We start from the raw sequence: 12,920 nt of genomic DNA, 5'->3' as shown, positions 1-12,920 counted from the left end.
TACAAAGAAATCTGCATCTGGTCTTTTAAAAGCTTAAGGCCAATTTTGTTACTTTAGGTGCATTGTTTCTATCTAAAAATCTGTAAACCTTTTATTGCGGAAAGCCAAGTTAGTTAAAAGGCAGTTAGACAGGGCTGGGATCTCAGCACAGAAAACAAACTACTTCACCCACTTACTTATCCTAGGGATAAATAAAAGGATTGATATTCTAAGTAGACATCAATTACCTTAATTGGGGATCAAACCATCCCTAGCTAGCCCATTCCTTCCAGGATATCCATGTACACTTGCTACATAATTAGCTTCCCCACTTAATCAATATTACCCCTGTGACTGTATTTATAATCTTATTGGCAGACATGGCTTTGTCTCATAAAACACCTTTAAAAAGCAAGGTGGGTAGGAAACCTTAGCCCCTTCAATTCCGATATAAGCCTAATTCCTTTCCCAGTTGGCTGCTAATATCTCTCTCCTGATGTTAGCTCATTCACTCATGGATGAAATCTCTCCAAGCTAGCTGCTGCTATTTCTCTCTCTCAGTGTAAGCCATCCACACACAGATGTAATAAACTCGGCTTTTCCCAGTTAGCTGCTCAAATCTATCCCTGATTTTAGTCCCTCATTTTACTCTCTGTTCACTGCAATAAACTTTTCCTCACAACAAAAAGCCTGTCTCCAAAAATGGCTTGACATGTGCTGTTTATAACATCATATACATCTGTACAAAAGACAGTTGTTCTAAACAAAAAAAGATATCACAAAAGGAGCCACACAAGTAGGCACATTTCTTCATACTTCTATGCAACATTCTTTAATAAAGGTTCAGATTTCTGCTAATCCCTTTTTCTCCAAGTCTTATTCATCCTTTTTGCTCTATTGCACCAAGGACTAAAGAGTCACAAGCAATCCCTTTGGTCTCTGACCCCAGGACAAGTCAAAATAAGTAAACTGGACAGGTCAAGCTAGTACAGTTGGAAACACAGGAGCTGAGTGAATCACTCTCTCACCTCTATTCAACTGTAAACACCACACCACCCTGATGATTATCCAGCTTCCATTACATAGTTAGAAATAGGGAAATTGAGTGAGCCACTCATTCTTGATTCAGCTATAAACATGAACTTAATGATTGTCCATGCTTCACTTGGTGGCCCTAAAAGAGGTGTAGAATAAAATAGCAAAGCCTAGGACGTCAAGATGCTTGAGGCATGAGGAAAAAAAACCAAAAAACAAAAAAAAAACATGCTTGAGGCAGCATATTACTGACACAAGTGAGAGACACAGGGGGAAGCACCTAGAGTTATAGGTGTCGGATTCTGTGAGGACTGGAGGCCTGAGTTATGGAGTCCCTTTTTCTCTTTTTCCATTTTGCCTGTTCCTGCAACTACCCTCCTGTAATTTTCAATAAACGAGCTACTCACTACATAATACGAGGTGTGGTGTGGCAATTCATTCCTTCTCTTACAAGGACCTGGGCTATTTTTGCTCATTCACGTACAACAGAGTGGACCACAGCATTCAGGAAGGTGCCAAAGCCGGGTCTCCTGCTTTCACCACGGGGTCTTAGTCCTAAGGGACAACTTGAGGGAGGTTCATTTTTTTTTGCTTCCTCAAAAACAACAGACTCATCAAAATCACACTCTTGGGGAAAGTGGCATAAGGAGTTAATCCTTTAGCTGCCCTCACATTCCACAAGGAAGAGAAACCACGACCCTCTACACAAACATACTGAAAATGTGACAAGCTCAACTTGACCCCTTGCAAGTCTGCCGCACTAGCAGCACAGACCCTTTAATAAACTGAATTAAACCTTCCATTACTGACCTTAGAGCTATAACCTCCGCCGCCAACTCCTGGCACCTGAGAGGTGACGGGCCGGCTAGGGAGCCCCCTCCCAAGGCAACTATCTCTCACGCGGAGAGCAGAGGGCCTAAGTCCAGCCTGGAGGGAGGCGCCCAGCCGGCTCTCAGGCTGCGAAACCGAGTCGCAGAGCTGGCGGGTGAGCACCGAGATGACGAAGGTGGTCTTACCAGAGTACTGCAGCCCCAGGAGGGTCAGCTCCATCTCTTCCAGGAGAGCAAGCGGAACCAGTCCTGCAGGCAGATGAGCGCCAGCCTGGTGCTGGCCTGGAGAGGACAGAAGGGAGGGAGGGCAAACGGGGACAGCGACGCTTCCACACGAGGGGATCCCTTAACGACTGGAGCCCCAGCACGACTTTGACAGGGACGGCCTGGTTACACTGGCTGGAGCCAGGAAGCCCAGCGGACCACATGACTCGCTCTACCCCGCCTCACCCCTGTCGTGCGAAGCCCAGCGCCCAGGGCAAGAGCGGCAGTGCCGCCCCTTCCAATCGCGCCCGCCGCCTGCAGCGCCCCCTAGTGTGCGTCGGAGGGGGGGAGCTCGCAGTACGTTGTAGCAGCCTTCTGAATTTGACTTTCCTGTGCCTCTCCCTCGTTCATTGTTGGTTCTTTTTTGTCGTGAAGTCATTATTTGTTTGTTTACGTATTTATTCAATCATTCAATTTTTTCTGTGAGTGTTCACTGACAGTGTACTCTGTAAAACTTCATTTGATCAAATCTGTGCATAATAGGCTGTAGAAAAATGTTAGGTATTGAATCCTGTTCTTTTTCTCCCTCCAAAGAGATTTGTTAAACTCCTATTTCTCATTACATCAGAACGCGACTTTTCTGGGATACAGATGTGGTCCAGTGGTAGAGCATTTGCCTGACATGCACCCGGTCCGAGCACTGGAAAAAAGTAAAAAGTTAACATTTTTAGAAATAGTCATTACAGATATTATCAGGTGAGATCATACCAGGATGGGGTGGACATTTCATGCACTATGACTGGTGTTCTTTCAAAGGAGAATGGGGCCTGGGGATTTATCTCAGTGGTTCCGCTGCCTGCCTCGAAAGTACAAGGTCCTGAGTTCGATGCCCAGTACGAGAGGGAGAGAACATAGTTACCAAAACGGAAAGACCATGATAAGAGAGGCAAGAGAGGCAGAGATCGATTCACTTTCCCTCATTATGTATTTTTTATTTTGCTCTTTATTTGTATTGTGGGTTTCTCATGGAAGAAAAATCGTGTGATATTTGTGTGTCTGATTTCCTTCACAAGGTACATTCATTTTCCTGCAAATGACTCAAGTTTATCCTTCTCTCTGTCAGACTAGTACTCCACTGTATATAAACACCATGTTTTCTTCACTCATTCATCTGTGTATGGACATGTAAGCTGCTTCCAAGATTTAGCTATTGTGAATTGTGTTCCTATAAACATGGGTGTGCTGGAATCACTGTAATTTCCTGTCTTTAACTCTTTCAGGAGGATACCTAGAAAGGAAATAGCCAAGTAATAGGAATGTCTATTTCTAGATTTATAAGAATTTCCATACTGTTTTCTCCAGTGGTTATACTAGTGCACGTTTCCCAGAAAAACAAAGGGTTCTTTCGTCTACCACAACCTCCCCAGCATTCGTTGTTATCTGTTTTCTTGATAACAGCCATTCTTTCTGGAGTAAAATGGAATCTCAGTGTTTTGTTTTGTTTTGTTTTTCCGGCTTAACATATATTTATAGAAGTGGGAGAAAGGATGTACAGAACTTACAACTTCACTGGCTCCTCAGCAGCAAATACATTCAAAATTGAAGGGGCCTTGAGCATTCCACTATAACCTAATTTCAAATCTGCTCACTCCTCTGCAGGAGATTGTGCACTGACAGCTGCAAAGCACACGTCCAAAAGGAATCTGTGGCACCAAAGTTCTTTCCAAGAAGCTCAGCAAAGTAACTCCCTTTTGAGTAGATGTACAGCACATCCAGGGGAAGGCCATGTGAAAGGATGCTCTCCAGCCCAGTCAAATGATTCATTCTCACTATTATCTCAGTCCCCTCTGAGCTTTTCCTGCTGGCCACCCTCACTATTCAGACTTAGCCAAACAGCATCAGAGCCAGTCATCAGTGGTGGGTGACCACAATCATATCATCTATTTTGTTAGAGCTGGAAAGAGTGGCATTTGCCGCATGAGTGTATCTGATGAGGGCCATACCATATTTCTTACTGTACAGGGTTCTCTTTGGTTTGCTCTCCTGGCAGTCATAGAGCACGACGGAGTCATCGTCACTGCTCGAGATGACTGTCTGGCCGTTGGCACTAAAGTCAAAGCAATTAATCTTATCCAAGTTCTTGCAGAACACCTTGGTGACATGGAAGCCCCACAGCACGCTGTTGGGCAGCTTCATGGCTACTTGTATTTATTTTGAGAAATGTCTGTTCATGTTGGTTACCAATTTTTTATGGTGTCTTTCATTTTGAAGGGTCTAAGTCTTTTAGTTTTTGGTCTGCTTTTTGTTCACTGTCAAAGGAATACTGGCAATCAATTTTTTTCCATTCTGTAGTCTGTCTCTTCACCCTGTTCATTGTATCCATTACTGTGTAGAAGCCTTTTAATTCAATAGAATTACACCTGTTTGTCCTTGGTATTATCTCTTATACAACTGAGGTTTTGTTCAGAAAGTCCTTACTTGCACCTGTTTCATCAAGAATTGTACCCAATTTATCTTTCAGCAGATTTTTCCATTTTAATAGTTAGATCTTTAGGGCATTTTCATTTTAGTTTAGTACCTCGTAAGAGATATACGTGTAGATTCAGTCTTCTATACAAGATAGCCAGTTTTGCAAGGACCATATATTGAAGAGGCTGTTTTTCTTCCAGCCTAAGTTTTTGTCCCCTTTCTCAAAGATCTAATAGCTCAACATGCCTGGAGTGTTTCTACATAACCTATTCTGTTCCACTGATCTTTGGGTCTTTTTGCCAATACCATGCCATTTTTATTACTGTAACTTTGTAATATAACTTGAGGTCTGGAACTGTGACACCTCCTGCCTTGTTCTGGTTGCTCAGGATTAATTTTACTATGCTGTCTTATGGTTCCATATGAGTTTTAGGATTATTTTCTCTAGTTCTGTGAGGAATGTTGGTATTTTTTTATTGAGATTGCAATGGATCCATGAGCTTTGTAAGTATGGCCATTTTGACTATAATTGGTTTTTCCTATCCAAGAACGGGATATTTTTTTTCCTTTTTATTATGTCCTCTTTGTTCTTTTTCAGAGTACTATAGATTTCATTGTTAATTCCTAGGTATTTAATTTTTCTTGGTGTGACTGTGAAAGATATTGTTTCCCTAATTGCTTTCTAAGTGAGTTTATTATTGGTGTACAGAAACAGTATTGATATTTGTATGTTGACTCTGTATGCTGCTATGATACTGAAGTTGGTTATTAATTTTAGGAGTCTTTTGTTGGAATTTTGGGGTCTTCTATGTAGAGGGCCATGTCATCTGCATTATGATGGCAATTTGACTTCTTTCTTTCCTATACATATCCTTTTTCTTTTTTTGACTGATTGTTATGGGTAGCTTTTGAGAAACATATTGAACACTAGTGGTGACAGCAGACATCTCTGTCATGTTCCTGATTTAGTTTTATTTATTTGGGGGTTTTTTTTGGTACTGGGTATTGAACTCTGGTCTTTGGGCTTGTGAGGCAGGCAGTTGAACCACTAAGCTAAATCACTGGCCCAGTCATGTTCCTGATTTTGGAGGGAAAGCTTTTAGCCTGCCTCCCACTTAATATGATGTCAGCCATTGTTTTGTCATAAATGGCTTTTATCAGATTGAGACGAAATCCTTTTATACTTATTTCCTTCAGGACTTTTGGAATGGATGTTAGATTTTGTCAAAGCCTTTTTCAGAGTGAAGTAGGATGATCATGTGATTTTTCCTTGCTTCTGTTTATGTGTTTATTGATTTCTGCATGTTCAACCATTGTTGGATGCCTGAAATAAACCCTACTTGGTCATGATGCATGACCCTTTCTATTACTTGTTGCATCCTCTTGCCAGTATTTGTTGAGGATTTCCTTATCAATGTTCATTAAAGGAATTGACCTGCAGTTCTTTCTTTAGGTTGGATCATTTCTGTTTTTGGAATCGGTGATGCTGCCTTCCAGGAATGACTTTGGGAGTACTCCTTCCCTCTCAGTTTCACGAAATAGTTTGAGGAGTATTGGTGTTAGATCTTTCCTAAAGTTCCTAAAGTATTTGGGAGTGAATCCTTTGGAACCAGGGCTTTTGGGGGGGTATTAATTTTATTGGTACATTTTAGAGATACATAATGATCACATGCATCATAGGGAATTTATACCTGTACATAATATATCAAATAATATATTATTTATCCTTCCTTTACCCCCATTCCTCTCCCTCCCTTCAACCCCTCTTTTCTAAGAGCAGTTTCCCTATTTTTTTTCTTTCACTTCCTTTATTTCCTCCTCTCCCTTTCCTTGTCCCCCTTCTCATTTGCACATTTTCTTCACATTTCACAATATCTATTATAATTTTGGTCCTTATTTACACTTTCAATTCTTCCAACCAGAAAAACAATATGATATTTGCACATGTATGTAATTTATTTCACTTAGAGTATGGTCTCAATGTGCATGCATTTAGAAATATCTCAAGTTTATCCTCCTTTATGGCAGAGCAGTACTCCACTGTATATATTAAAAAACCCACATCTTTATCATTTTTCTCCTGATGTGCATTTTGGCAGTTTCCAGCATTTAGCTATTACAAAGTGTGCTGCTATAAACATCAGTGTGCATATATCACTGTGGTATGATGTTTTTAATTCTTTCAGAAAGATACCAAGAAGAGGAATACCTGGGTCAAATGGAACCTCTAGCCCTAGTTTCTTTGAGGAATCTTCACACTAGTTTCCACAGTGATTTCACCAGTCTACACTTATACTAACGGTGGAGAAGGGTTCCTTTTATCCCCATAACCCTACAGCATTTGTTATTGGCTGTTATCTTCAAAGTAGCCATTCTTTCTAGAGTGAAATACAATCTCAGTGTTGCTTTAATTTGCATCTCTCAAATGAACAGTGATGTGGAACAACTTTGCTTATATTTATTTGCCATTTCTACTTCTTCAACTGAGAAGTGTCTTGGATTGGGTCTTTAAATCTGAGGTGTGTAATTTTGCTGTGTTCTTGATATACTATAGATATAAGTTCTTTATCCAAAGAACAGGAGGTTATTTTGGTGTTTTTTTTTTCCATGCTGAGCTGTCTCTTCACTCGGTGGTTTGTTTTGCTATGGAAAAGCTTCTTAATAATATGAAATCCCAGTTGCTGATTCTTTGTGATATTTTCTGTGTGATGGAGGTTTTGTTCATATAATCTTTACCTATACCAGTGTCTTCAAGAGTTCTACCCATTCTCTCTGCTGGAAGATTTAGTGTTTCTGTTTATTTTTTTTAAATTGAGTTTATTGGTACAATCTAGGTATACAATACAATTACATTCATCATTGGGATTCTGTACCTTTATATAAGAGGTCTTGATTCTCATTTTTCCCTTTGTCCCTGCCCTCCCTTCACCCCTTCCTCCCCTCCCCATTTACAAACACTTTATTTCCATTTTTTCAGTTTCTCATATTTTTTTCCTCTCCCTTATTACCTTTCCCCCACCCTTCCCACTTTCCCTACACCTCTAGCCCTTTACTTCCTATTTCACATTATTAATTATCTCATTAGGATCCTGTGTACTATTATAGTTTTTCACACCAAAGAAACTATTTGGTATTTCAGTTAAAGAAATCTCTGTATGAACACTATAAATAGGGAATCCTAAAATAAAACTAAAAAGGAGTGTAAAAGAGAAAAGGCAATGATGTAGGATTTAAATAATCCTTAATTCTGGAGATGAAAATGGTCCCTGAACATATTTAAATTGCTTCTCACTCTTATAGTTGTATTCTTTTCTTCATTATTTACAGAATACTTTATTAGTTTCTGTAATCAAACCCACGTAGATATGACCTTATATACTTAGTACGATGTGTTACCCCTGTACACATGGAAAAAAATAAAAAATAAAAATAAAAATAAATTAACATTTCTAGACCAATATGGTTGTCCACTTCTGTACAATGCCAACTCAACACAGTAAATTGGGATGACTTTTTCCAAAGTTGGCAGCACCGCTAAAGTTTCCCAAAATTCAATTTATATATATGTATATGTATTTATATAAAAGGACTAATAATAGTATGTTATGCATTGATAGCAGCAACAGCTTTTCCAGGTTCTGCAATCATCTGAACAAAATTATAGACATTCAGCACATTCCATTTAAAAAAAAAAACAAAGAAAAGAATAATATCCAGAAAACAGCAAAGTTCTGTTGCTGTTGTGGTACCTGGCACCATTTTTTCTATTAGCCTCTAAATTATCCTCTGGAAAGAGATCATTCTAGAGTAATATCATTAAATGTAGCTCTGATAAATCATGGTCCCTACTGTGTATCAAAAAGCAGGTACTACATATTTTACATTCATAGAGGTATGATACAGTACCGTCCTACATCAATAATACTAGATTCAGTTTTGGTTTGAAATTTACTTTGTCTGCAAATAAGATTGCTACTCCTGCTTTTTTCTGGGCTCCTGTCGCATGGAGAATTGTTTTCTATCTTTTCACGTTCAGTCTATGGGCTTCTTTTTGCACTAGGTGTGTTTCTTGGATACAACATATTGTTGGATTTTGCTTCTTATTCCATTTTGCCAGTCTATTTCTCTTGATTGGTGAGTTGGGGCCATTGACATTACTGGTTATAACCTATATATACTGACTTATTATTGACATGTTACTGGTCTTTTGTTGACTCTTTTTACTTTTTCACCTTCTCCTTTTAATTTCTTGCCTTGCCTATTTGATTTGATCTGTTGGGCCTCATGGTGTTGTTGCCTTCATTGTCTTTTTCTAGGATCTTGTTTAGAATTGCTTGTAGTGCTGGTTTGGTATTCATGTAGTTTCTCAGGTGTTCTTTGTCATGGAAGTGTCTTATTTCTCCCTCCATTTTGAAAGAGAGTTTTGCAGGATACATCAGTCTAGGTTGGAGGTTGTTCTCTTTTAGTACTTGAAATATCTCACTCCAGGCTCTCCTTGCCCTAAGGGTTTGTATTGAAAAGGCTGCTGTGATTCTGATGGGCTTTCCTTTGTATGTGATTTGTTTCTTTTCTCTTACTGCTTGTAGTAGTTTGTTCTTCTGTTGTGTTTCTGGGATCTTGATTATTATATGTCTAGGTGTAGATTATTTTATTGTAGCTAGTTGGGGTCCTATATGCCTCAGTTATCTGAATGTCAAATTCTTCCCCTCTGTTTGGGAAGTTTTCTGTCATTAATTCTGCAAACAGATTTTTAAAGTCATTTGTATTTTCTCCTGCTACTTCATGGATTCCTATCAGTCTTATGTTATTCTTCTTTGCATCATCTAGGAGTTGTTGGATCAATTTCTCATGATCTCTTACTGTTTTTAAGAGACCTCTCTTTTCATGGTCACTGACTGCAATCTTACCTTCTATATCTGGGAGCCTATCTTCGCATTCTTTTATTCTGTTGTGTACACTTTCAATAGAGTGTTTAATCTCCTGGATATCTGTTTGAATCTGTTTTATGGATTCCATTTCTTTCCTATGTTGGGCGTTTACGTTTTCCATTTCTTTCTTATGCTGGGCCTTCATGGCTTCTATCATGGTCCTGAGCTCATCTATTTTTTTGTCAGTTTCTGCTCTAGAGTCTCGAATCACAACTTCTATTTTGCTCACTATCTCTATATTTATCTGGGAAATTATTTCTGTTTTGAATTTTTCTAGAGCCTGATCGATCTGTTTTCTTACTTCCTGTGCTTTGAGTTCAGGGTGTCGTGGTGGTTCACTATTGGCCTTTTCATCCTCATTTGCCCTACTGTTTGCCATTGGTAAACTGGAAGTCTGTCCTTGTGTTTTGCTTAAGTGTTTTCTCATTTTAATTTTTGTTGTTGGACTGTCCTTGGTTTAATCTCTGGATTATCACCCAAATCTTCCTGATATAGTTGCGCCCTAGCTTCTGTGTCTCTAACGACCCACAGACATTCTTATCTCCATAACATTAGAGAAAACAGCTCATCATATCAATGGCAATGCTTTACCCCAACTGATACAATCAGTGACACATTAAGATCAAGCACAACTTGGACACTGACCTCCTGTGGTAGTCACTAGTCTATCACCCTTAAATCATTTGAATTAAATTGAAATCAAGAAGCAGTCAAGAACATGTCTGCAGTGAACAAAATTTCAATACAGTGTATTTACCATTTAATGGTTCAGACAGAGCGAGGTTGCAAGACCCCTGATCTCAGTTAGCTGATGGCTAAACCCCATGACGCTGACTGACCTTGGGCTGCAAGGCCCAGACTGAGTTCCCCAACCTTTTGAATGGTTGAACTCCACAACGTTCTATTACAGGTTTCCCACGCCCTTTCTTTAAAGATGTTCAAAGTTGGGAACTCAGAAAAATACCCTTGATGACCACCTCTGTCTTTGCAGAGTAGGTCCAAAGACTGGCACAGTCAGGAGATTTGAGAGTGCGGAGGGGGGGGGATTATGGGCGTTCAGGGGCGCCCGCTCAGCTACCTTCCCGGCGCTTGAGTGATGGCTACTGGGTTGGGAGCAGGCGTGGTTCTCCTTCCCGTGGTGGATCAGGGCCCAGACTACCTTCCAGGCGCTTGAGTGATGGCAGCTGGGTCGGGAGCAGGCGTGGTTCTCTAGTGTTTCTGTTTAAAATTTAGATTTTTGACGCATTTCAATTTTAGTTTAATGCATGGTGAAAGATACAGGACTAGTTTTAGTCTTTGGCATGAGGAAAGCCAGTTTTTCCAGCACCATTTATTAAAGAGGTTATTTGTCCTGCAGTGAAGGTGTTTTGCTCCTTTGTCAGAGACAAGAAGACTATGTTTAGAGTTGTTTCTATATCTTCTAATCAGGTCCATTGATTCTTGGATCTTGTTTTTGTTTTTTGTTTTTTGTTGTTTTTCACTATATTGGTTCTTCCTACCCAAGATGGGATATCTTTCCATTTTTAATATCATCTTCAATGTTTTTTTATATAATACTGTGGTTTTCAGTGTAAAAATCTCTTGCTTCCTTCATTAGATTGATTCCTAGGTATTTCCTTTTGTTGGATGCTATTCTGAAAGGTGTGGTTTCCCTAATTTCTCTCAGTGACTTTGTTATTTGTGTATAGGAATGCTATTGATTTTTTAGTGTTGACACTATATCCAGCTATGCTACTGAATTTGGTGATGAAGTCTAGGAGTCTTTTGGGTTTTGGGGGTTTCTATATAGAGCATCATATCTGAAAATAATGATAATTTAACTTTTTAATCCTATCTTAACTCCTTTTGTTTCTGTTTTCTAACTGCTGTGTCTAATGTTTCTAGAACTTTATTGAATGAGAGTAGTAATAGTGGACATCCATATCTCCTTCCTGATTTTATAGTGAAAGCCTTCAGTTTTGTCCATTTAATATGATGTTGTCTGTTTGTCATACATGGCTTTTATCAAATTGAGATAAAGACCTATGGGCCGGGGATTTAGCTCAGTGGTTCCATAGCCTGCCTCACAAGTGCAAGAACCCAAGTTCAATTCCCAGTACAAAAAAAAAAAAAAACACTTTGGCAAAGATTCCATGGCACTAATTTTAGGCTGGGGATTTGGCTCAATGGTCCTGCCTCCTGCCTCCCAATTGCAAGGGCCCGAGTTCGATCTCCAGTACCAACCACCCCCGCCAAAACTGCAGGGTGTTGTGGCGCACTCCTGTAATACCAGCACTCAGGAGGCTGAGGCAGGGGGATCACTGTGACTTCAAGACCAGCCTGGGCTACATAGTGAGTTCCAGGTCAGTCTCAACTACATTGTGAGACCCTGTCTCAACCCCCACCAAAAGAAAAGGCCTTCTATTCCAATTTTCTGTAGGTTTTTTTTAAAAATCATAAATGGCTGCTGGACTTTGTCAAACATTCTTTCTGCGTCTATTGAGACAATCATATGGTTTTTGTCCTTGGCTCTGTTAATATGGTATATTACATTTATTGAATTGTGTATGCTGAACCATTCCAGCATCCCTGGGATGAGTCCTAATTGGTCATGGTGCATATAATTGTCTGGATTACTGCTGCATTCTGTTTGCCAGTATCTCATTGAGAATTTCTGCATCTATGTTCATTAGGGAGATTGGACTGTTGTTTTGTTTTTTGTTTGGGTCCTTCTCCAGTTTTGGTATTAGAGTAATGCTTCCTTCCAAGAACGAGTCTGGGAGTATTACCTCCTTTTCAATTTTATTAAAGAGTTTGAGGAGAAATTGCAACAAGGTCATCTCTAAATTCCTTGTAGAATTCAGCAGTGAGCCCATCAGGACCTGGGCTTTTCTTTGTTGGCAGATTTTTAATTACATCTTCAATTTCATCAACTGATATTGATTTAGAATTTTTATATCTTCTTGACTTAACTTTGGTAATGCATATGTATCTAGGAATCTCTCCATTTGTTCTTTATTTTCCATCTTACTAGAATACAGGTTCTTGAAGTAGGTATTGATGATCTTCTGGATTTCTGCATGATCTGTTGTGATTTCACCCTTTTTATTCCTACTTGCATGGATTTGAGTATATTATTTACTTTTTTGATAAGGCTAAGGGTTTGCCAATTTTATTTAATCTTTCAAAGAACCAACTCTTCGATTCATTGATTTTTTTTTATATTGCTCTCTTAGATTTCACTGCATTGATTTCTACTCTGATCTTTATAATTTCCTCCCTCAGATGATCTTTGGGGTTGACTTGCCTTTCTTTTCCTAGAAGCTTGAGGTTCAATATTAGGCTGTTTATTTGAGCTGGCTCTGTTTTTCTGATATGGGAATTCACCACTATAAATTTCTGTCATAGGACTGCTTTCATTGTGTACCCTAAGTTACAGTAAATTGCACTGGCATTATCATTTAATTGTAGAAATTAATTTAATTTCCTCTGTGCC

Source organism: Fukomys damarensis, unplaced genomic scaffold, assembly GCF_012274545.1.
Source record: "Fukomys damarensis isolate Sample0158 unplaced genomic scaffold, DMR_v1.0_HiC HiC_scaffold_28, whole genome shotgun sequence".
NCBI lineage: Eukaryota > Metazoa > Chordata > Mammalia > Rodentia > Bathyergidae > Fukomys > Fukomys damarensis.
The sequence above is the reverse complement of the archived record's forward strand: the minus strand, read 5'-3'. Positions refer to the sequence as shown.